At 36.6% G+C, this 25,635-nt stretch overlaps 1 protein-coding gene across 2 annotated transcripts in view; it reads left to right on the top strand.

The window, feature by feature from the left end:
• The window catches only part of Rad50 (RAD50 double strand break repair protein), a 98,471-nt gene that overhangs the window by 51,808 nt on the left and 21,028 nt on the right, over positions 1-25,635 (top strand). The gene's annotated exons all lie outside the window — the stretch shown is intronic.

Below are 25,635 nucleotides of genomic sequence, written 5' to 3'. Positions count from 1 at the left end.
TATAGAGCGTGTAGTAATCAAATCCATCCCCCCTTTTCCAACCACTCCCCCTAACCATATCTTTCCCATCTCAAGTAATCACTATTCTTTTAAGGTCAGCGTTTTTATGCTTCCACGTATGAAAGACATATGGTACTTGTCTTTTTGTATCTGGCTTTTTTCACTTAACATAAAGTCCTCCAGTTCAATTCATTTTGCTGCAATGACAGGATTCCATTCTTGTGGCTAGTTATATTCCCTTGTGTATACATCCACATATTTTTTTTATCCATTCATCTGTTGATGGGCACATAGACTAATTCTTAGCTCTTGTAAATAGTGTCACAATAAACTTGGGCATGCAGGTATTTAGTGAATATGCTGGTTTCATTTCCTCTGGATATATACCTAGAAGTGGAATAACTGGGTCATTTGATAAATCTATTTTTAATTTTTTGAAGAATCTTTGTACTGTTCTTCATAATGGCTATACTAATTTTCATTCCCTCCAAGAGTATACAAACTCCTTTTTCTCCTTATCCTTGCCAGCATTTTTTTTTAAGAGAGAGAGAGAGAGAATTTTTTTTAATATTTATTTATTTTTTTTGTTAGTTTTCGGCAGACATAACATCTTTGTGTGTATGTGGTGCTGGGGATCGAACCCGGGCCGCACACATGCCAGGCGAGCTCGCTACCGCTTGAGCCACATCCCCAGCCCACCAGCATTTTTTTAATAATAGCCATTCTGTGGTATTATAATAGCCACTGAAAGGTATCTTATTATAGTTCTGATTTGTATTTATCTTACAGCTAATGCAATTAAGCATTTTTTCATATATTTTTTGGTTATTTGTGTTTCTTTTGAGAAGTGTCTCTTCAAATCATTTGCCCATTTTTAAAATGGATTGCCTGTTTTTTGTTTTTTGAGTTCTTTATGTATTCTGGATATTGATCCTCTGTCAGTCAGATATTTTCTCCATTCTGAGGGTTGTCTCTTCACTCCATTGATTATTACTTTGCTATGTAGAAAACAGAAAGATATTTACTTTTATTTTTATTTGTGTGTGGCAGGGTACTACTGATGGAACCCTGTAATACTGTACCACTGAGCTACATGTTCATCCTTATTTATTTATTTATTTATTTTAATTTTGCTAAATTGCTGAGGCTGGCCTCAAACTTGCAGTCCTCCTGCTGTAGTTTCCCAAGTCTCTAGGATTGTAGGCATGTACTACTGTGCCTGACAAAGAAGCCTTTTAGTTTGATGTGATAATCTTAATCAGTTTTTGCTTTTGTTTCCTGTGCTTTTGGGGTCCTTTCCTGAAAACCATTACCTGAACTAATGTTTTGAAGTTTTCCCCCCATGTTTTCTTCTAATAGTTTCAGAATTTCAAGTCTAACATTTTATTCTTTGATCTGTTTTGAGTTGATCCTTGAACATGGTGAGAGAGAAGGTCAAGTTTCTGTCTTTGCAGGTAGATATCCAGTTTTCCTACTGCCCTTTAATGAAGAGGCTTTCCTTTCTCCAGGGTGTGTTTCTGGCACTTTTCTTGAGAATAAGGAGGCATTAGATATGGGGGGATGGGTATTTCTGTATGTCTGCTGTTCTTTGGTCCATTTATATGCCAATATGATGCTATTTTGATTATCATATGTATAGTATTTTTGAAATCATTCATTACGATGTTTCCAGCTTAGGTCTTTCTGCCTGTGATCACTTCAGCTATTCACAATTTTTGCGCTTCCATGTTAATTTTGAAATTGTTTTTTCTAGTCCTGTTAGGATGTCTGGGATATTTTGATTGGGATTGTTTTGCATCTGTATATCACTTTGGGTAGTGTGGTCGTTTTAACAATATCAAGTCTTCTAATCCATGAATGTAAGAGGTCTCCAGTGTGTGTGTGTGTGTGTGTGTGTGTCTGTCTGTCTGCCTGCCTGCCTGCCTCTGTCTTCAATTTACTTTATTGGTGTTTTTTTTTTTTTTAATTGTAGAGGTTTTTAGTTCCTTGGATACGTTTTATTCCTAGGGAGTTTTGTTGTTGTTTGTTATTTCATAGTTATTGTGAATGAGAGTATTTTCATGATTTCTTTCTCAGCAAATTCATTATTGGTATATAGAAAAGTTACTGATGTGTGTGTGTGGGGGGGTGTTTATCCTCCTACTTTACTGAATTTGTACATCAGTTTTTATAGTCTTTTGGTGGAGCTTTTAGTTTCTCTGCATATATAATTGTCTGCAAATGGATAATTTGACTTCCTCCCTTCCTAATTATATCCCTTTTCTTTCTTTCTCTTGCCTAATTTTCTGGCTAAAACTTCTAGTAAGCAGTGATAGTGGACAGCTGTGTTCTTGTTCCTGATCTCAGAGGTACTGCTTTCAGCTTTGCCTCATTCAGTATGATGTTAGCTGTGGGTTTGTCATATACAGCCTGTATTATGTTAAGGTACAATCCTGTACCTATTTTATGTAGAGCTTTTATCATGAAGTCATGCTGAATTTTATCAAATACTTTTTCTGCATCTATTGAGATGACCATATGATTTTTATTCTTTTTGATGTTATATACTATGTTTATTCATTTGCATATGTTGAATCATCCTTGGATCATATCTAATTTGATTATGGTGATTGACCTTTTTTTTTATTATGCTGCTGAACTTGATTTGCTAGTTTTTTTTTTTTTTTACACTTGCCTGTTGTACATCTTTATTGTTTCTAGTTGAGCTCATTACAAATAAATCATCCATGAACATTTGTATGAACATATATATTTCATTTTCTTTGGGGTAAATATTGAGAAATAGAGTAGCTAGATAATGTGATAGGCATTAATTTAAAATATTAATAAACAATTGAAGTATTTTTCAAATTAGTTGAAGCATTTTACATTCTCATCAGCAATGTAGTTCCAATCTTCCAAATTGATTTGCTAGTATTTTTTAAATTTTTTGTAGTTGTAGATGGACAGCAGGCCTTTTTTTTTTTTAGTTATTGATGGACCTTTGTATTATTTATTTATATGCAGTGCTAAGAATCAAACCCAGTGCCTCAAAAATGCTAAGCATACATTCTCCACTGAACCACAACCCCCGCCCCTTATTTGTTTATTTTTATGTGGTGCTAAGGATCAAACCCAGTGCCTTACACGTGCTAGGCAAACACTCTTTGACACTGAGCTACATCCCCAACCCCTATCTGCTACTATATTGTTGAAAATTTTTGTATCTATATACATGAGAGGTATTAGCTGATAGTTTTGTTGTTGTTGTTGTGTTGTTTTGGCATCCTTTTCTGGTTTGAATAACAAGGTAATGCTATCTCCTAAGATGAGTTTGGAAGAGTTCCCTCCCTTTCAGTTCTGTGAAATACTTAGAAAAGAATTGGCATTAGTTCTTTTAAAAGTTTGATAAAGTATAATCCCAGCTATTCAGTAGGCTGAAGCAAGAGGATCACAAGTTTAGGGCCAGCCTTGGCAACATAACAAGACCTCTCCACACCACTAGCACCCTCCCACACACAAATAAATGTTTGATAAAATTCAGTAATAAAGTTATCTGGTCCTGGGCTTTTCTTTGTTGGGAAACTTTATTACTAATTCAGTCTCATTACTTATTATTGGTCTAGTCATGTTTTTTTTCCGGTCCTCATGATTAAATTTTGGTAGGACATAAGTGTCCAGATATATGTCCATTTCTTTTAGGGTTTCCACTTTCTGACATGTAAATTTTCGTAGTCCTAATGATCCTTTGTATTTCTGTAGCATAAGTTGTAATGTCTTCCTTTTAATCTTTAGTTTTGAGTCTTCTCTCTTTTTCTTGGATAGTGTAGATAAAAGTTTGTCAGTTTTATTCATCTTTTTCAAAGAACCTACTCTGTTTCATGAATCTTTTGGTTTTTAATTTTTTTCTCTATTTTACTTATTTCTGCTCTGATCTTTGTTAATTTCTTTTCTTCTAAAATTTGCAATTTGGTTTATTTTTGCTGTTCACAATCCTTGAGGTGCATCATTAAGTTGATTGAAATATGTATTTTTTAATATAGGCATTCAATGTGTAGACTTCCCTTGTAGTACTTATCCTGCTTTGCTACATTCTACATTTTTGAATGTTGACTTTTTATTTTCATGAAATTTTAAAATTTCCCTTTTGACTTCCTCAGTTCAAAAATCCATTGTTCAGCGAGTGGATGCTTTGCGTGCGTGAGGTCAAGTGTTCAATCTCCAGCACTGGAAAAATTAAGTGTTGTTAATTTCAATACATTTGTGTAATTTCTAAATTTTCTTTTGTTGTTGACTTTTGGTTTCTGACCACAAAATACACAGGATATGATCATTTTTTAAAATTTGTTAAACCTTGTTTTTGAACCAATACATGTTGTAGAGAATGTTTCATGTGCTCATAAAATAATTTGTGTTCTGTACTTGTTGGGTAGAATGTAGTGTAAATGTCTGTTCAGTCCAATTGATCTATGATAGTATAGATTCTCTGTTTCTTTGTTGATTTTGTTGTTGTTGTTTTTGGTTAGGGTGATCAGTTCATTGATGATAGTGGGATGTTGAAATCCCCCACTTTTGTTGGAGCCTGTCGCTCCCCTTAGGTCTAATACTTTATTTATAAAATTGGGTGCTTGGGGAATGAAATTGACAAAATTATATTGTTCTATTGTGTGCATGTATGAATATGAAATAATGAATCCCATTATTATGTATGATTACAGTGTACCAATGTACCAATTAAAAAAGGAAATAAAAATAAACTTTTAAAAATCGGATGCTCCAACATTAGCTGCACATAGACTTATAAACGTTCTTCTTGTTGAATTTATCCCTTCATCATTTTATAGTGACCTTTGTTTCTTTCAGTTTTTGTCTTAAAATCTATTTTGTCAGATATAAGTATAGCTATCCTGCTTGCTTTAGGTTTCCATTTGCTTGGAACATCATTTTCCATACTTTTACTTCTAGTCTGTGTTTCCTTGCTGGTGAAGCAAGTGACTTATAGGCAGCATCTTGTTGGGTCTTATTTTTTATCCATTCATCCAATTAACAACACTTAATTTTTCCAATATCGTTCAATTGGAGAATTTAGTCTGTTTACATTTAAGAATATTATGGATATGTAAAAATTTATTCTCATCATTTTATTGACTTTCTTCTAATTGTTTTGAATATTTTTTTGTTCTTCCTCTCTGCCCTTCTTTTTGGTTTGGTGGTTTACTGTATTGCCAATGTTTGATTCTTTTCTATTTCTCCTTTTTGTATGTATTCTTCTAGTGGGATTTACAATTTCACTTGCTTTCAGAATGATTTCTTTATCTTTCCTTTCTGAGTGTAGGACTCCCTTACACATCTTTTTCGTGGTAGACATGAATTCCCTCAGTTTTCAATTGTCTTAGAACATTTTTATTTCTGAAGGATAGCCTTGCTGATATAGTAAGTTAGGTTGGGAATTATTTTGATTCACGACTTGGAATATATCATTCCATTCCCTCCTTATCTATAATGTTTTTGCTGAGAAATCTGTTGGTCTAATGGGGATCCTGTAAATGTGATTTGGTGCTTTTCCCTTGAAGATTTTTTAATTATTTCTTTAACTTACACTTCTGACAGTTTGACTATATGCTGTGAATATCTTTTCTGACCGTGTCTTTTGGCAGCCCCATAAGCTTTCTGTACATGGATATCTATGTTTTTTCCCCCAAGATTAGGGAAGTTTTCTATACCTTAACTTTTTTCTCCTTGCCTTTGCTTATTCCAAAAATAAATACAGGTGTTTATACATTTAAAGTGTCTCATAGGAATGAATGTGGCATAATTTTCCTGTGTACTATATGAAAACACCACAGTGAATCCCACCATTACATCCATAAGAATGGGACTCTAACTAGAATAAGATGTATTCCATGCTTGTATAATTATATGAAAATGGATTCTGCTGTCATGTATAACTAAAAAGAACCAATAAATAAAAATAAAGTATGTCATAGATCTTGAATAATATTCCCTCCGTTTCTTCATTTTTCTTTTCTTTCTTTTTCTTTTTTTTTTTTCGTTTGCCTCAAGATACTTCTAATGACCTGTCTTCAAGATTCAAGTTCAAACATTTTTTTTTCCACTTGGTATAGTTTGTTGTTGAGACTTTGGCAGGTATTTTTTTTGTTTGTTTTCAACCTGTTGAACTCTTCGTTTCCAGGATTTCTGTTTGATTCTTTTTCAGAATCTCTCTTTGCTGAATTTTTCACATATATCTTACATTGTCTTCCTAATTGTATTTATTTGTCTATATTCTCATGGATCCCTTTTAGCTTATAATTGTAACTTAATTTGTAGGAATTTTATTTATTTCTACTTTTGGGGAATCTGTTTCTTTGAAAGCTGCTACTAAAAAGGATACCCTATTAAAAGTGGTAGAGTTAACAATCTACCAGAATCTTAGTGTAGGAGCACAAGAAGTATGGAAAAATAAGGTCATGTGAAGCCTCCAAAAGAACACCAATTATTTTTATTATTCTTAGTAGCAGTTTTCTCCTGAAGATATGTCTTGGGGTATGGGTTTGTTATACAGTGTTGGCTTTTTTTTAAGACATGAATATATTTATTAATATGGTTTTGTTAATTAATTTTTTGTTTTTTGTTTTTTTTTAATTTTTTATTGTTGGTTGTTCAAAACATTACATAGATCTTGATATATCATATTTCACACTTTGATTCAAGTGGGTTATGAACTCCCATTTTTACCCCATATACAGATTGCAGAATCACATCAGTTACACATCCATTGATTTACATATTGCCATACTAGTGTCTGTTGTATTCTGCTGCCTTTCCTATCCTCTACTATCCCCCCTCCCCTCCCCTCCCCTCCTCTCTTCTCTCTCTACCCCCTCTACTGTCATTCATTTGTCCCCCTTGTATTATTTTTCCCTTTCCCCTCACTTCCTCTTGTATGTACTTTTGTATAACCCTGAGGGTCTCCTTCCATTTCCATGCAGTTTCCCTTCTCTCTCCCTTTCCCTCCCACCTCTCATCCCTGTTTAATGTAATTTTTTGTTTTAATTAGTTACACATGACAGTAGAATGCATTTATGTACTTTGATATATCATACATAGATGGGATATAATTTCTCATTTTTCTGAGTGTACATGTTGCAGAATCATATTGGTCGTGTAGTCACATATATACATAAAGTAATAATGTCTGTTCATTCTACTATCTTTCCTATCCCCATATCCCCTCCCTTCCTTCACATCTTTCCACCTAATCTAAGGTAATGCTATTCTTCTCTAGTGCCCCATACCTTATTATGAATTAGCATCATCATCCTCATACTAGAGAAAACACTAGGCCTTTGGATTTTGGGGAATTGGCTTATTTTGCTTAGCATGATATTTTCCAACTCTATCCATTTACTGGCAAATGCCATAATTTTACTCTTCTTTAAAGCTGAATAACATTTAATTGAGTATATATCACTTTTTTTTTTTTTATCATTTATCTACTGAAGGACACCTAGGTTGGTTCCACAGTTTAGCTATTGTGAATTGAGCTGCTATAAACATTGGCTTGGCTGAATTACTGAAATATGCTGATTGTAAGTCTTTGGGTATAAACTGAGGAGTGGGATAGCTAGGTCAAATGGTGGTTCCATTCCCAGTTTTCTGAGGAATCTCCATACTGCTTTCCATAGTAGTTGCACCAATTTTCAGTCCCACCAGCAATGTATGAGTGTACCTTTTTCCCCACATCCTCACCAATATTTATCGTTTTCTGTATTCTTGATGATTGCTATTCTGACTGGTGTGAGATGAAATCTTAGAGTACTTTTGATTTGCATTTCTCTAGTTACTAGAGATGTTGAACACTTTTTCATATATTTGTTGATTGATTGTATTTCTTCTGTGAAATGTCTGTTCAGTTCCTTAGCCCATTTATTGATTGGGTTATTTGGTTTTTTTGTGTGTGCTTTATTGGAGGTGCATGTGGTAAAGATTTTCTCCCAATCTGTAGGCTCTCTCTTTACATTACTGATTATTTCCTTTACTGAGAAGAAGCTTTTTAATTGGAATCCATCCCATTTATTGATTCTTGATTTTACTTCTTGCACTTTAAGAGTCTTGTTAAGGAAGTCAGATCCTATGCTGACATGATGAAGATTTGGGCCTATTTTTTTCTTCTATTAGGTTCAGGGTCTCTGTTCTAGTGCCTAAGTCTTCGATCCACTTTGAGTTGATTTTGTACAGGGTGAGAGAGAGAGGTTTAATTTCATTTTGCTACATATTGATTTCCAGATCTGCCAGCATGATTTGTTGAATAGGCTATCTTTTCTCCAGGGAATGTTTTTAGCACCTGTGACATAACTGTATTTATGTGGGTTTGTCTCTGTGTCCTCTATTTTATACTATTGGTCTACAAGTGTATTTTGGTGCCAATACCATTCTGTTTTTGTTACTGTAGCTCTAAGTTTAAGGTCTGATATTGTGATGCCTCCTGCTTCACTTTTCTTGCTAAGGATTGCTTTAACTATTCTGGGTCTCTTATTTTTCCAAATGAATTTCATGAGTGCTTTTTTGAGTTCTATGAATAATGTCATTGGGATTTTAATAGGAATTGCATTAAATCTGTGTAACACTTTTGGTAGTATGGCCATTTTGACAATATTAATTCTGCCTATCCAGAAACATGGGAGATATTTCCATTTTCTGAGGTTTTTTTTTTTTTTTTTTTTTTTTTTTTCAGTTTCTTTCTTTAGTGTTTGGTAGTTTTCATTGTAGAGGTCTTTCACCTCTTTTGTTAGATTGATTCCCAAGTTTTGTTTTTGTTTTTTTTGAGGCTATTGTGAATGGAGTAGTTTTCCTAATTTCTCTTTCAGTGAATTTAATACTGAAAATGTATAGGAATGCGTTTGATTTATGGGTATTGATTTTCTGTCCTGCCACTTTGCTGAATTCATTTATTCTAGAAGTTCTCTGGTGGAATTTTTTGGAACTTCTAGATATAGAATCATGTTGTCAGCAAATAGTGATAGTTTGAGTTCTTCTTTACCCATTTGTATCCCTTTGATTTCTTTCTTTTGCCTAATTGCTCTGGCTAGAGTTTCAAGGACTATGTTGAATAGAAGTAGTGAAAGAGGACATCCTTGACTTGTTCCAGTTTTTAGAGGGAATGCTTTAAATATTTCTCCATTTAAAATGATGCTGGCCTTGGGTTTAGCATATATAGCTTTTATAATATTTAGGTATGTTCCTTCTATCCCTAGTTTTTCTAGTGTTTTGAACATGAGGTGTGCTATATTTTGTCAAATGCTTTTTCTGCATCTATTGAGATGGACATATGATTTTTGTTTTTAAGTCCATTAATATGAATTACATTTCTTGATTTCCAAAGTACCTTATTAGAAGAGCCCACAAAGCCATACACAATAAAAACAGACTTAACCAAGTCACATTTGTGTGAAATTTAAGAATAATCAGTACAGATAAAAGATCCTGAGTTTCCATAAAGAAAAAAATTCAAGCTGGGTGTGGTGGCCCATGCCTGTAATCTTAGAGGCAGGGGGCGTTAAGAAAGGAGGATCGAGAGTTCAAAGCCAGCCTCAGCAAAAGCAAAGTGCTAAGCATCTCAGTGAAACCCATATGTTGAACCAACCCTACATCCCTGGGATGAACCCCACTTGGTCATGGTGCACTATCTTTTTAATATGATTTTGTGTGCAATTTGCCATAATCTTATTGAGAATTTTTGCATCTATGTTTATCAGGCATATTGGTCTGAAGTTTTCTTTCCTTGATGTGTCTTTGTCTGATTTGGTGTCAGGGTGATATTAGCCTCATAGAATGAGTTTGGAAGGGTTCTCTCCTTTTCTGTTTCATGAAAATTTCATGGAATACTTTGAGGAGTACTGATGTTAATTCTTTGAAAGTCTTGTAGAATTTGGCTGAGAATCCATCTGGTCCTGGGCTTTTCTTGGTTGGTAGGGTTTTGATGGCATTTTCTATTTCTTTACTTGAAATTAATCTGTTTAAATTATGTATTACCTCCTCATTCAGTTTGGGTAGGTCATATGTCTCTAGAAATTTGTCAATGTCTTCAATATTTTCTATTTTATTGGAATATAAATTTTCAAAATAGTTTCTAATTATCTTCTGTATTTCAGACATGTCTGTTGTAATATTTCCTTCTTCATCTTGTATTTTAGTAATTTGAGTTTTCTCTCTTTTTCTCTTCATTAGCATGGTCAAGGATTTATCTATTTATTTTTTTAAAAAAACAACTTTTTGTTTTATCAGTTTTTTAAATTGTTTCTTTTTTTTATTTTGTTGATTTCAGCTCTGATTTTAATTATTTACTGTCTTCTACTGCTTTTGGTATAGCTTTCTTCTTCTTTTTCTGGGGCTTTGAGATGCAGTGTTAGGTCATTTATTTTTGACTGTTTATTCTTTTAATGAATGTACTCAATGCAATAAACTTTCCTTTTAGTACTGCCTTCATAGTGTCCAGGAGCTTTTGATATATCATTATCAGTGTTCTTATTTACCTCTAAGAATTTTTTTATTTCATCCTTGATTTCTTCTATTATCCATTTATCATTTATTTAGTCTCCATTTGTTATAGTAGCTTGTATTTTTTTTAATCTTATCGTTGATTTCTAATTTCATTCCATTGTGGTCTGATAGAATGCAGGGTATTATCTCTGTTTTTTTTGTACTTACTAAGAGTTGCTTTGTGGGATAAGATATGGTCTATTTTAGAGAAGGTGCCATGTGCTGCTGGGAAGAAAGTATATTTGCTCAATGATGGATGAAAAGTTCTAAATGTGTCTGTTAAGTCTAAATTATTGATTGTATTATTTAGTTCTATAATTTTCTTATTTAGTTTTTGTTTGGAAGATCTGTCCAGTGCTGAGAGAGGTGTGTTAAAGTCACCCAGTATTATTGTATTGTGGTCTATTTGACTCTTGAAATTGAGAAGGGTTTGCCTGATGTACATAGATGGTCCATTGTTTGGGGCATAAGTATTTATAATCATTATATCCTGCTTATATATACTTCCCTTAAGAAGTATAAAATGTCCCTTTTTGTCTCTTCTGATTAACTTTGGTTTGAAGCCTACATTATCTGAAATGAGAATGGAAATCCTGCTTGTTTATACAATCCATATGACTGGTAAGTTTTTTCCCATCCTTTCACCTTTAGCCTGTGGATGTTTTTGCCCATGAGGTGAGTCTCTTATAGACAGTATATTGTTGGATCTTGCTTTTTAATCCAGTCTGACAATCTGTGTCTTTTGATTGATGAGTTTAGGCGGTTAACATTAAAGGTTATTATTGAGATATGATTTGTATTCCCTGTTGTTTTGATTTATTTCTAGTTTTTGATTTGTCTTAGTTTCTCATTTGGTTGAATGTCCCTTTAATGTAGCTCCTCCCTTTCCTAGTTTTCACTTTTTTCCCCCACTTCATCCTCATGGAATATTTTGTTCAGAATGCTCTGTAATATAGATTTAGTAGTTGTGAATTCTTTTTAATTTTTGTTTATTGTAAAAGGTTTTAATTTCATTGTCAAATCTGAAACTTAATTTTGCTGGATATAAAATTCTTGGTTGGCATCAATTTTCTTTCAGACCTTGAAATATATTATTCCAGGACCTCCTAGCTTTGATGGTCTGGGTTGAGATCTGAATTGGTTTCCCCCTATACATAATTTGATTTTTTTTTTCTCTCACAGCCTTTGAGATTTTATTCTGTGTGTAAGTCATTCTCATTATAATGTGTCTTGGTGTGGGTTTGCTATAATTTTTGTACACTTGGGGTCCTGTAAGCCTCTTGTATTTGATATTCCATTCCATTCTTTAGGTTTGGGAAATTTTCTGCTATGTTATCATTGAAAAAACTGTGCATTCCTTTGTTTTGTATCTCTATTCCTTCATCTATTCTGATAATTCTTAAATTTGGTCTTTTCATGTTATCCCATAATTCTTAGATGTTCTGTTCATGATTTCTTACCATCTTCTCTGCATGATCAACTCTCTTTCAAGATTATATGTTTTGTCTTCATTGTCTGAAGTCTGTCTTCCAAGTGGTCTAGTCTGTTGGTGATGCTTTCTATTGAATTTATAATTTGGTTTACTGATTCCTTCATTTTGAGGATTTCTGCTTTTTTTTTTCATGATCTCTAACTCTTTATTGAAGTGGTTTTTCATTTCCTGTATTTCTTCGATTTTACTCCTTATATATCCTTTACTTCACATACCAATTTAACTATGTACAATCTGAACTCCTTCTTAGACGTTTCTTCTACTGTATTATCAGTGGCTTCTGTTGTTGAGGCATCTTGGTTTGTTTGGGGCGCTTTATTCCCTTGTTTTTTTCATGTTAGTGTGTTTTCCCATCTAGATGTATGGATGTAAGGGAGCATAAATTTTACCCTGAAGGTTTCTAGCACTTTTCCTTTAATGGTGAGACCAATATCAACAGCACCCAGTGTATACAATATATAGCCTTAAACTTAACAGCTCCCACTAAGGTGTTTACTGCTTTCTCGCATTAAATCAGAATGATGAGTTCAACAACTATCTATAGTACAAACAGAAAATTTGTTAAAACAGTATACAATTTCAAATGGTGGATGAGAGAACAGACGTGGTGTAGTATGCAATATTCGCAAGGAAGGAAGAGAAGCTAGAAGTAAAAATTCACAGGAAGAGTGGAAGAGGAGCAGAAAGAGAATGGCTGTGGGTTGGAGAAAAGTTGGAAAGAAAATCCAATAGACAAGAGAGGAAGAATATGAACAAAGAGAAAAAAATAAAGACATAAGAATACAACAGAAATGCAAAACACCATTCATATATCATTGTCCTCCATACACTGAGGCATAAAAAACATCCTGTTCCAAATATGATAGAGAGATTAGTGAATTGAAAAATAAAATAAATCTTGCTGGAAAGTCGAACTGTCTCTATCAGTGTTCATCAGTTTCTTAGCCCTGTCTCTGTCGTCTTTTGGGATCACCAAACCCAGATCGGCCCTCGCAAACCCAGTCTCTGTCCCACCGATCTGGGCTTTAGATACCTCAGCCTCAGCCACGCTGCAGTCCCAAGATCTCAATGATGCTCTTACTTGCAGACAGATCTCTAGGGATATACTCATGCAAAGGAGCAACCCCAAGATGCAGCAGCAAGACAAGGGCCACCAGCACCCTCAGCAGGAAGACCCCAGGTTTCTCCAAACCCATAGGCACCCCCACACTGGACCTGCAGTTCCTGGGTAGAGTCCCCAGATAGAGGCTTTAATGGTGATAAACCTGCTGGCACCCAACTTTTCTCCATCCCACAGCCATTCTCTCTCTGGTGCTCTTCCACTCTTCCTGGCTGTGGTGGTAGCAGTAGTGGTGGTGGTTGTTGGCAGCAGGCATTGGGTTAGCAGCATCAGTGGCTGTAGCAGCTGCTACAATTGCAGCTATGGGGGCAGCGTCACCAGGCGATCTCCAGGGATCAGCTCCAGGGATCAGCAGCAGTGTCGGCTTCAGTTGCATCCAGAGCAGCAGTGTCTTCCGTGGCAGCAGCACCCAGAAAAAAGATCTCCAGGTGACTTCAGGCTGGCAACAGCAGAATCAATTCCTGGTACCAAATAAATAAATAATAAACAATTATATATATTACAAATATCTATTCAAGCTTTGTACTTTTACTTTTTACTTGTCTTTTGATGACACTTGATTTTAAGCTAATTGAATTTATCTGTTAGCTCTTTGTTTTTTGTTTTTTAATTGGTTGTTCAAAACATTACAAAGCTCATGACATATCATCTTTCATACATTTGATTCAAGTGGGTTATGAACTCCCATTTTTGCCCCAAATACAAGTTGCAGAATCACTTCGGTTACACATCCACATTTTTATATAATACCATATTAATGACTGCTGTATTCTGCTACCTTTCTTATCCCCTACTATCCCCCCTCCCCTTCCCTCTCATCTTCCCTCTCTACCCCATCTGCTGTTGTTTGATTCTCTCCCTTGTTTTTTTTTTTCCCCTTTCCCCTCACAAACTCTTATATATAATTTTGTGTAACAATGAGGGTCTCCTTCCATTTCCATACAGTTTCCCTTCTCTCTCCCTTTCTCTCCCCCCACTCGTCTCTGTTTAATGTTAATCTGTTCCTCATGCTCTTCTTCCCTGTTCTGTTCTTAGTTGCTCTCTTTATATCAAAGAAGACATTTGTTTAATGTTAATCTGTTCCTCATGCTCTTCTTCCCTGTTCTGTTCTTAGTTGCTCTCTTTATATCAAAGAAGACATTTGGCATTTGTTTTTTAAGGATTGGCTAGCTTCACTTAGCATAATCTGCTCTAATGCCATCCATTTCCCTGCAAAATCCATGATTTTTGTCATTTTTTAGTGCTGCATAATACTCCATTGTGTATAAATGCCACATTTTTTTTATCCATTCATCTATTGAAGGGCATCTAGGTTGGTTCCAGAGTCTAGCTATTGTGAATTGTGCTACCATGATCATTGATGTGGCAGTATCCCTATAGTATGCTCTTTTAAGGTCCTCAGGGAATAGACCGAGAAGGGCGATAGCTGGGTCAAATAGTGGTTCCATTCCCAGCTTTCCCAGGAATCTCCATACTGCTTTCCATATTGGCCACACCAATTTGCAGTCCCACCAGCAATGTACAAGTGTACCCTTTTCCCCACATCCTCGCCAGCACTTATTGTTGTTTGACATCATAATGGCTGCCAATCTTACTGGAGTGAGATGGTATCTTAGGGTGGTTTTGATTTGCATTTCTCTGACTGCTAGAGATGGTGAGCATTTTTTCATGTACTTATTGATTGATTGTATGTCCTCCTCTGAGAAGTGTCTGTTCAGGTCCTTGGCCCATTTGTTGATAGGGTTATTTGTTATCTTATTGTTTAATTTTTTGAGTTCTTTATATATTCTGGATATTAGGGCTCTATCTGAAGTGTGAGGAGTAAAAATTTGTTCCCAGGATGTAGGTTCCCTATTTACCTCTCTTATTGTTTCTCTTGCTGAGAAAAAACTTTTTAGTTTAAGTAAGTCCCATTTGTTTATTCTTGTATTTAACTCTTGGGCTATGGGCATCCTATTAAGGAATTTGGAGCCCGACCCCACAATGTGTAGATTGGAGCCAACTTTTTCTTCTGTCAGGCGCAGAGTCTCTGATTTGATATCAAGCTCTTTGATCCATTTTGAATTAACTTTTGTGCATGGCGAGAGAAAGGGGTTCAGCTTCATTTTGTTGCATATGGATTTCCAGTTTTCCCAGCACCATTTGTTGAAGATGCTATCCTTTCTCCATTGCATGCTTTTAGTGCCTTTATCAAATATAAGAAAGTTGTAATTTTGTGGATTGGTCTCTGTGTCCTCTATTCTGTATCATTGGTCCACCTGCCTGTTTTGGTACCAGTACCATGCTGTTTTTGTTACTATTGCTCTGTAGTACAGTTTGAAATCTGGTATTGCTATACCTCCCGATTCACACTTCCTGCTTAGAATTGCTTTTGCTATTCTGGGTCTTTTGTTTTTCCATATGAATTTCATGATAGCTTTATCTATTTCTACAAGAAATGCCGTTGGGATTTTGATTGGCATTGCATTGAACCTGTAGAGAACTTTGGGTAATATCGCCATTTTGATGATGTTGGTTCTGCCTATCCATGAACAGGGTACATTTTCCATCTTCTAAGATCTTCTTCTATCTCTCTCTTTAGGGTTCTGTAGTTTTTATTGTATAAATCTTCCACCTCTTTTGTTAGGTTGATTCCCAAGTATTTTATTTTTTTTGAGGATATTGTGAATGGGGTGGTTTTGCTCATTTCCATTTCAGAAGTTTTGTTGCTGATATACAGGAATGCCTTTGATTTATGCGTGTTGATTTTATATCCTGCCACTTTGCTGAATTCATTTATTAGTTCTAGTAGTTTCTTTGTGGACCCTTTTGGGTCTTCTAGGTATAGGATCATGTCTTCCGCAAATATGATATTTTAAGTTCTTCTTTTCCTATTTTTATGCCTTTAATTTCTTTTGTCTGTCTAATTGCTCTGGCTAGTATTTCAAGGACTAAATTAAATAGAAGTGGTGAGAGAGGGCATCCCTGTCTTGTTCCAGATTTTAGCGGGAATGCCTTCAGTTTTTCTCCATTTAGAATGATGTTAGCCTGAGGCTTAGCATATATATAGCTTTTACAATGTTGAGGTAAGTTCCTGTTATCCCTAGTTTTTCTAGTGTTTTGAACATAAAGGGATGCTGTACTTTGTCGAATGCTTTTTCTGCATCTATCGAGACGATCATATGGTTCTTATCTTTAAGTCTATTGATGTGGTGAATAACATTTATTGATTTCCGTATATTGAACCAACCTTGCATCCCAGGGATGAATCCTACTTCATGGTGCACAATTTTTTTGATATGCTTTTGTATTCGATTCGCCAGGATTTTATTGAGAATTTTTGCATCTATGTTCATTAGAGATATTGGTCTGTAGTTTTCTTTCTTTGAAGTGTCTTTGTCTGGTTTCGGGATCAGGGTGATGTTGGCCTCATAGAATGAATTTGGAAGAGCTCCTTCTTTTTCTATTTCTTGAAATAGCTTGAAAAGTATTGGTATTAATTCTTCTTTGAAGGTTTTGTAAAACTCTGCTGTATACCCATCCGGTCCAGGGCTTTTCTTGGTTGGTAGTCTTTTGATGGCTTCTTCTATTTCTTCCTTTGTTATTAGTCTGTTTAAATTGTGTGTGTCTTCCTGACTCAATCTGGGCAGATCATATGACTTAAGAAATTTATCGATATCTTCACTGTCTTCTATTTTATTAGAATATAGGGTTTCAAAATACTTTCTAATTATCTTCTGTATTTCCGTAGTGTCTGTTGTGATATTGCCTTTTTCATCCCGTATGTTGGTAATTTGAGTTTTCTCTCTTCTTCTCTTCGTTAGCATGGGTAAGGGTCTGTCGATCTTATTTATTTTTTCAAAGAACCAACTTTTAGTTTTATCAATTTTTTCAATGGTTTTTTTTGTTTCAATTTCGTTGATTTCCACTCTGATTTTAATTATTTCTTGTCTTCTGCTATATTTGCTGTTGTTTTGCTCTTCCTTTTCTAGGGTTTTGAGATGTATTGTGAGTTCATTTATTTGTTGGTTTTTTCTTTTTTTGAGGAATGAACTCCAGGAAATGAATTTCCCTCTTAAAACTGCTTTCATTGTGTCCTAACGATTCCGGTATGTTGTGTCTGAATTGTCGTTTATCTCTAAGAATTTTTTGATTTCCTCCTTTATGTCTTCTGTAACCCATTGATCATTCAGTAACATATTGTTTATTTTCCATGTGATGCAGGATTTTTCCTTCCTTCTTTTATCATTGATTTCCAGTTTCATTCCATTATGATCAGATATGGTGCATGGTATTATCTCCACACCTTTATATTTACTAAGAGTTGCCCTATGGCATAATATATGATCTATCTTTGAGTAAGATCCATGTGCTGCTGAGAAGAACGTGTATCCACTTGATGATGGTTGATATATTCTATGTATGTCGGTTAAGTCTAGGTTATTGATTGTGTCATTGAGTTCTATAGTTTCTTTATTCAGCTTTTGTCTGGAGGATCTGTCTAATGGTGAGAGCAGTGTGTTGAAGTCACCCATTATTATTGTGTTGTGGTCTATTTGACTCTTGAACTTGAGGAGAGTTTGTTTTATGAACGTTGCCGCACCATTGTTTGGTGCATACAAATTGATACTTGTTATGTCTTGTTGGTGGATGGTTCCTTTTAACAGGATATAGTGTCCTTCTTTATCCATTTTGATTAACTTAGGTTTGAAGTTGATTTTATTCTATATGAGTATGGCCACTCCTGCTTGCTTCCGAGGGCCATGTGAGTGGTATGATTTTTCCCAACCTTTCACCTTCAGCCTGTGTATGTCTTTTCCTATCATATGAGTCTCCTGAAGGCAGCATATTGTTGGATTTGTTTTTTTGATCCAGGTTACTAGCTTGTGTCTCTTGATTGGTGAGTTTAGTCCATTAGTATTTAAGGTTACAATTGAAATATGATTTGTACTTCCAGTCATGTTTATTTATTTATTTATTTTAGCTTGGCTAGTTTTTACTTTTTGGTATTTTCCTCCCCCTTTACTGAGATACCTCCTGCTGTTAGTTTTGGGCACTATTTTTCCATTCCTCTTCTTGTAGAATTTTGCCCAAAATGCTTTGCAGTGCTGGTTTTCTGGCTGTGAATTCTTTTAGCTTTTGTTTATCGTGAAAGATTTTAATTTCATTGTCAAATCTGAAGCTTAATTTTGCTGGATACATTATTCTTGGTTGGAATCCATTATTTTTCAGCATTTGATATACATTGTTCCAGGATCTTCTCGCATTCAACGTCTGTGATGAAAAATCAGCCGTTAACCTAATTGGTTTACCCCTGAATGTAATCTGCCTCCTTTCTCTCGTAGCTTTTAATATTCTCTCCTTGTTCTGTATGTTGGCTATCTTCATAATTATATGTCTTGGAGTTGGTCTATTACGGTTTTGGATGTTTGGGGTCCTGTAGGCTTCCAGGATTTGGCAATCCATTCCATCTTTCATCTCTGGGAAGTTTTCTAGGATTATTTCATTTAATAAGTTGTCCATTCCTTTGATTTGAGTCTCTGTGCCTTCTTCTATCCCAATGACTCTCAAATTTGGTTTTTTGATGAGGTCCCATATCTCTTGGATAGATTGCTCGTGAGATTTAAGCATCTTTTCTGTGTTGACTATATTCTTTTCAAGTTGATAAACTTTGTCTTCATTATCTGATGTTCTGACTTCTACTTGATCTAGTCTATTTGTAATATTCTCGTTAGCGTTTTTAATCTGGTTTATGGTTTCTTGTATTTCTAAAATTACTGTTTGGTTTTATTTTTAAGATCTCTTTCTCCTGCTAAAGTTCGTTCTTTGCAGTTTGAATTTGTTTGTTTAGTTCGTTTTCAAAATATACTTTCAATGCTTGGACTTCCTGTCTCATGTCTTCTCTAATATTCCGTTCCATCTGAGATAGGTATGCCTTGATTTCTTTCCCTGTCCATGTTTCTGATGCTTCTAGGTCCTCTTGTAGATTTAAGTTGTTCTGCATTATCTGTAATCCTTTTTTCCCTTGTTTTTTCATGTTGTTCACGTTACTTTCCAGCTCTCTTTGACTGCTTTGTAACTGCTTTCTCCTATACATTTGTTTTGGCTTTGTATATCTCTATTGTCTCTCCTTTGTGGTGGGAGATTATGCCTAGAGATGTTGGGCTTTATTGTACTTTAGAGCTGGTTCATTCAATTTATAAAGGGCTTCCAGATTTTGTATGCATATAGTGATTTGTTGTTTGTTCTTAGGACTTTAGGTTAGGTGCTATGAAGGTATAAGTGTTAGTAAGTCTTGGCTACTTTAGAAGATTGCTCTACTGAAGGGGGATACTAACCGTCGATTGGATCAGGGTGTTGGTAGTCGGTAGGTATTTAGGAGCACTATAGACGGCCTCGAAACATTCACCTATTTGCATTTAGACAGTTACACGAAATGGAGGACGTAATGCTTGGGATGAAAGTTGGGGGGAAGGAGAAGGAAGGTGTTCTTGAAAAGAAAGAAGGAGAGGGAGATAGATAGCATAGAGGAGAATGGAAAGAACAATAAAACTTGGAATGGGAAGGAAAGAGGGGAAAAAGGGAGAGAAAAAATAAAATAAAATTAGGTCTTAGAGATCCATTTTCTTCTCTTCCCGTAGGCAAAGCTGTGCCCTCCGGGCTGAGTTTTGCCCTCAATGTGTAGACAGTAATCCCTGTAAGGCGGCTCCTGGGAGTGTCTCAATCCTGTTGGTCTAGAGCCGTTTCACTTCTACGGCCCCTCCTCCCCTTCCTCCTGCCAGCCAGCCAGGTCCTGCTCACCGGAGGCGGTTCCCCAAGTATCTGGTTACACTTTCAGCCCCACCGCGTGCCCTATTTCCCGAACGACTGAGCACTCTCTCTGTCATTCATCTAAGCCCCAGTGCTGTGGAGCTGTGGTCTGGGAGTCAATAGTTTAATTTTTCCGGACCCCTTTGGTGGGCACACCCTCGGAAGCTGGCAGCTAAGACCTTTGGTGTCGCCTCTGGTGGTAATGGGAGTTGGGGGTCGAGGATCCCCTCTGCTTCCCTCAGCCCCTACAATCACGACCACTCCGCTGGCAGTAGGAGGAGTTGGGGGTCTGGAGTGTCCTCTTTTTCCCTCCGCCCCTACCGTCACGCCCTCTCAGTTGGCGGTTGGGGGAGTTGGGGGTGGGGAGTCTTCTCTGCTTTCCTCCGCCCCTACAGTCACGCCCACGTCACTGGCATTAGGGGGAGTTGGGGGTCGGGAGTCCCTTGGCCCTTACGGTTGCGCCCACGGAGAGATTTTTGAAGTTTCCCGGTTGTTTGTATCTGATGTGGGTGGGAGTCACACACCTGCTAAAGTAGATTCCGCAGGGAAGGAATCTCGTTGGCCGAACTTTGGTGACTTCCCCTCTCTGTTATGGCGGGCCCCTGGCTTCTTGCCGGAGTGTCTGAAGGGAGGGGTGGAACTGGCTTGTCTCTGGTCTGACTCAATCTCTGGTTTTAGTTCCCAGTTCGCTATTTCATAAAGGCTTGGTTAGATTTCCTTCACGTTGCCTCCTGAGCCGGGCGGGCGGGGGCCGTTTGCCGGGCGGGCAGGGCTGTTCACCGAGCGGGGGGGGGGGGGGGGGGGGGTCGTTCGCAGAGCTGGGCGTTCGCCGTGCGGGCGGGGCCGCCTGCCGGCCGGGCGGAGACCCTTCTCTCTGCGCCGGGCCGCTGGGGGCCGCTTGCAGAGCCGGGCAGGCGGCGGCTGCGGGACTGGTCCTCTGCACTGCGTGGCCAAGAGCCAAGCGGGCAGGGGGCCGTTTGCCACGTGGGTGGGGGCGTTCACAGAGCCGGGCGGGGACCCTTCTTGCCGCGCCGGGCCCGCCAGGGGCCGCTTGCAGAGCCGGGTAGGCGGAGGTCGCGGGACTGGACCTCTGTGCCGCGTGGTCAAGATTCACTCGTCTGGGATAAACTGTCACCTCTAATAAACTTACTAATTCCTGGCAGGTCTCCTTTCAGCGGAATTTTGCTACTCAGTAGGTAGAATCTAGGTGTATTAATGGGTCTTTCTGATCCCGTTAATGTGGAGATACTGAAAGTGCTGCTTCCTCGCCGGCCGCCATGTTGGATCCTCCTCTGTTAACTCCTTGTATATCTTGTTCAGAAATCTCCCTATTCCTTCATTTTCTTCTAAAAAGTTTAAAGTTTTATCTTTTCATATCTAAGTACATTTAATTATTTAATTTTAAATTTATTTTTTTAATATTTTTAAGTTGTAGATGGATAGCATGCCTTTATTTTGTTTATTTTTTTTAACTTTATTGTTTTGATTTATTTTTATGTGGTGCTAAGGATCGAACCCAGTGCCTCATGCATGCTCGGCAAGCGCTCTGCCACTGAGCTACAGCCCAGTCCCTTAAATTTAATTTTATGTACAGATGTAAAGTATGAGGTAGGAATTTGATTTCATTTCTTCTCTTATGAATTACCAGTTGTCCTGGTTCTATATATATAGTAAGTCATTATTTTTTTCTCATTGATAGGCCACATTATTTCTGTAATATATTAGAATACCATATGTGCATGGTTTGGCTCTAGGTTCTCCTTTCATCAGTCACTTTGTCTATCTGTGTGCCATTACCAACATGGTCTTAATTAGAGTCTGACAGTCTTTTTTTTTAATATTTATTTTTTAGTTGTAGTTAGACACATTTACTTATTTTTATGTGGTGCTGAGGATTGAACCCAGGGCCTCCCGCAGCTAGGCAAGCACTCTACCACTGAGCCACAACCCCAGCCCCCCTTCTTTATCTTTTACTAAACTTATTCCTTTCATACTCATTGTAATTACTTAATAGAGCTGAATTTATTTCTGCCCCCTTTTTTAATCCTTTTCTACTTTTTATAGGATTAATTTATTCTGTATTCCTTCTTTTTCCTTTCTTTGGATTGTAAATGATTTATTATACTTCAGTGATTTGGGTACTTACCTTTAAATATTTTAACATACTTATTTGACTTCAGGTCAAACACATTAACTTTCAGAGTGGCCCTGGAACAACATTGTCCTCACCAACTTGGAACTCAGCCTCCAACTCAGACTCTTTAGATGTGGTGGGGATCTGAAATAGGAGGATTGCAAATTCAAAGCCAGCTCAGCAATTTAGCAAGACTCTGTCTTTAAATAAAAAATTTTCAAAAAGCTAGGGATGTGGCTCAGTGGTTAAGGCCCCTGGGTTGAATATCGAATACAAAAAAAAAAAAAAAAAATTTTTTTTCTTTTGTACTGAGGATTGAACCTAGGAGGGCTTAACCACTGAGCCTCATCTCAGCCCTTTTTTATGTTTTATGTTGAGGCTGAGGCTGGCTTTGAACTTGTAATCCTCCTGCCTCCTTAGCCACTGGCATTATAGGTGTATAATACCATGCCCACCTAGTTTTGTAATTTTTAAAAGTTATTTTTGGGGGGCTGGGGTTGTGGCTCAGTGGTAGAGTGCTCACAGCATGTGTGAGGCCCTGGGTTCGATCCTCAGCACCACATATAAATAAATAAATATAGTTTAAAAAAATAAAATAAAATTATTTTTATTTGTTCTGTTTAGCTGTACATAACAGAATGCATTTCAATTCATTGTATACAAATGGAGCACAATATTTCAGTTCTCTGGTTGTACACAGTGTTGAGATGCACCATTCATGCAATCATACATGTACCTAGAGCAATGATGTCCATCTCATTCCACCATCTTTCCTACCTCCATAACCCCTTTCCCTCCTCCCCTTTGCCCAATCCAAAGTTCCTCCATTCTTCTCATGCCCTTCCTCCATCATAGATCAGCATCCACTAATCAGAGAAAACATTCAGCCTTTAGTTTCTTGAGATTGGCTTACTTCACTTAGCATAATACTCTCCAACTCCATCCATTTACCTGCAAATGCCATAATTTTATTCTCTTTTAATGCTGAGTAATATTTCATTATGTATATATACCACAGTTTCTTAATCCATCCATTGATGGGCATCTAGGTTGGTTCTACAATTTAGCTATTGTGTGGCTATGTCACTTTGGTATGCTGATTGTAAGTTTTTCGGGTATAGAATGAGGAGTGGGATAGCTGGGACAAATGGTGGTTCCATTCCAGGTTTTCTGAGGAATCTCCACACTGCTTTCCAAAGTGGTTGCACCAATTTGCAGTCCCACCAACAATGTATGAGAGTATCTTTTCCCCCACATTCTCTCCAACACTTATTATTGCTTGAATTCTTAATAACTACCATTCTGATTACAGTGAGATAAAATCTTAGAGTAGTTTTTTTTTTTTTTTAAGAGAGAGAGAGAGAGAATTTTTTAATATTTTTTTTGTTTTCGGCGGACACAACATCTTTGTGGTGCTGAGGATCGAACCCTGGCCACATGCATGCCAGGCGAGCGCACTACTGCTTGAGCCACATCCCCAGCCCTTAGAGTAGTTTTGATTTGCATTTCTCTAATTACTAAAGATGTTGAACACTTTTTCATGTATTTGTTGATTGCCTATGTGTATCTTTTCCTGAGAAGTATCTGTTCAGTTCCTTAGCCCATTTATTGATTGGGTTGTTTGTTTTGGGGGGGATTAAGCCTTTTTGAGTTCTTTATATATTCCAGAGATAAGTGCTCTGTCTAATGTGCATGTGGTAAAAATTTGCTCCCATACAGTAGGCTCTCTTTTCACCTCAGTGATTGTTTCTTTTGCTGAGAAGAAGCTTCTTGGTCTGAATATATCCCATTTATCAATTCTTGATTTTATTTCTTGTGCTTTAGGAGTCTTGTTAAGGAAGTCAGGGCCTAATCCAACATGATAAAGATTTGGGCCTACTGTTTCTTCTATTAGGCATAGTCCCTGGTCTAATTCCCAGGTCCTTGATCCACTTGAAGTTGAGCTTTGTGCATGGTGAGAGTGAGAGGTTTAATTTCATTTTGCTATAGATGGATTTCCAGTTTTCCTAGCACCATTTATTAAAGAGGCTATCCTTTCTTCAATGTATGTTTTGGTGCCTTTGTTTGGTGTGAGGTAACTGTATTCATGTGATGTTTATTTCTGTCTTCTATTCTGTACCAGAGGCCTACCTGTCTATTTTGGTGCCAATATCATGCTGTTTTTATTACTATTGCTCTTTAATATTGTTTAAGATCTGGTATTGTGATGCCTCCTGCCTCACTTTTCTTGCTAAAGATTGCTTTAACTATTCTAGGTCTTTTAATTTCCAAATGAATTTCATGATTGCTTTTTCAAGTTCTATGAAGAATGTCATTGGGATTTTAATAGGCATTGCATTAAATCTGTATAATGCTTTTGGTAGTATGGCCATTTTGATAATATTAACTCTGCCTATCCAAGAGCATGGGAGATCTTTCCATCTTTTTTTCTTCAGTTTCCTTCTTTAGTGTTCTGTAGTGGTCATTGTAGAGGTCTTTCACCTTTTTTGTTAGATTGATTCCCAAGTATTTTATTTCTTTTGAGGCTATATTGAATAGGGTAGTTTTACTAATTTCTCTTTCAGTGGATTTATCACTTATGTATAGAAATGCATTTGATTTATGGGTATTGATTTTCTATCCCGCTATTTTGCTGAATTCATTTATTCTAGAAGTTCTCTGGTGGAATATTTTAGAACTTGTAAATATAGAATCAGGTCATTAGCAAATAGTGATAGTTCTTCTTTTTCTGTGCATAGCCCTTTAATTTCTTTTGTCTGTCTGGTTGCTCTGGCTAGAATTTCAAGGACTGTGTTGAATAGAAGTGGTGAAGGAGGGAATTCCTGTCTAGTTCCAGTTTTTAGAGGGAATGCTTCCAATTTTTCTCTGTTTAGAATGATGTTGACCTTGGGCTTAGCATAGGTAACTTTTACAGTGTTACATTGATCCTGGTATTTCTAGTTTTTCTAGTGTTTTGAACATAAAGAGGTGCTGTATTTTATCAAATACTTTTTCAGCATCTATTGAGATAATCATGATTCTTGTCTTTAAGTCTATTAATGTGGTATTACATTTATTGATTTCTGTATACTGAACCAACCTTGCATCCCTGGGATGAACCCCACTTGATCATGGTGCACTGTCTTTTTAATACGTTTTTGTATGTGATTGGCCAGGATTTTATTGAGAATTTTTGTGTCTATGTTCATCAAGGATATTGGTCTGAAGTTTTCTTTCCTTGATGTGTCTTTGTCTGGTTTTGGTATCAGGGTAATGCTAGCCTCATAGAATGAGTTTGGAAGGGTTCTCTCCTTTTCTATTTCATGGAATAATTTGAAGAGTATTGGTATTGGTTTTTCTTTAAAGATTTTACAGAACTTGGCTGTGAATCTGTCTGGTCCTGGGCTTTTCTTGGTTTGTAGGCTTTTGATGGTGTCTTCTATTTCCTTGCTTGAAATTTATCTGTTTAAATTGTATGTCCTCCTGATTTTGTTTGGGGTATATCATATGTCTCTAGAAATTTGTCAGTGTCATTGAGACTTTCTATTTTATTGGAGTATAAGTTTTCAAAATAGTTTCTAATTATCTTCTGTATTTCAA

Source organism: Marmota flaviventris, chromosome 5 (assembly GCF_047511675.1).
Source record: "Marmota flaviventris isolate mMarFla1 chromosome 5, mMarFla1.hap1, whole genome shotgun sequence".
NCBI lineage: Eukaryota > Metazoa > Chordata > Mammalia > Rodentia > Sciuridae > Marmota > Marmota flaviventris.
Note: the sequence above shows the minus strand (reverse complement) of the source record. Positions and strands in the feature narration are given on the sequence as shown.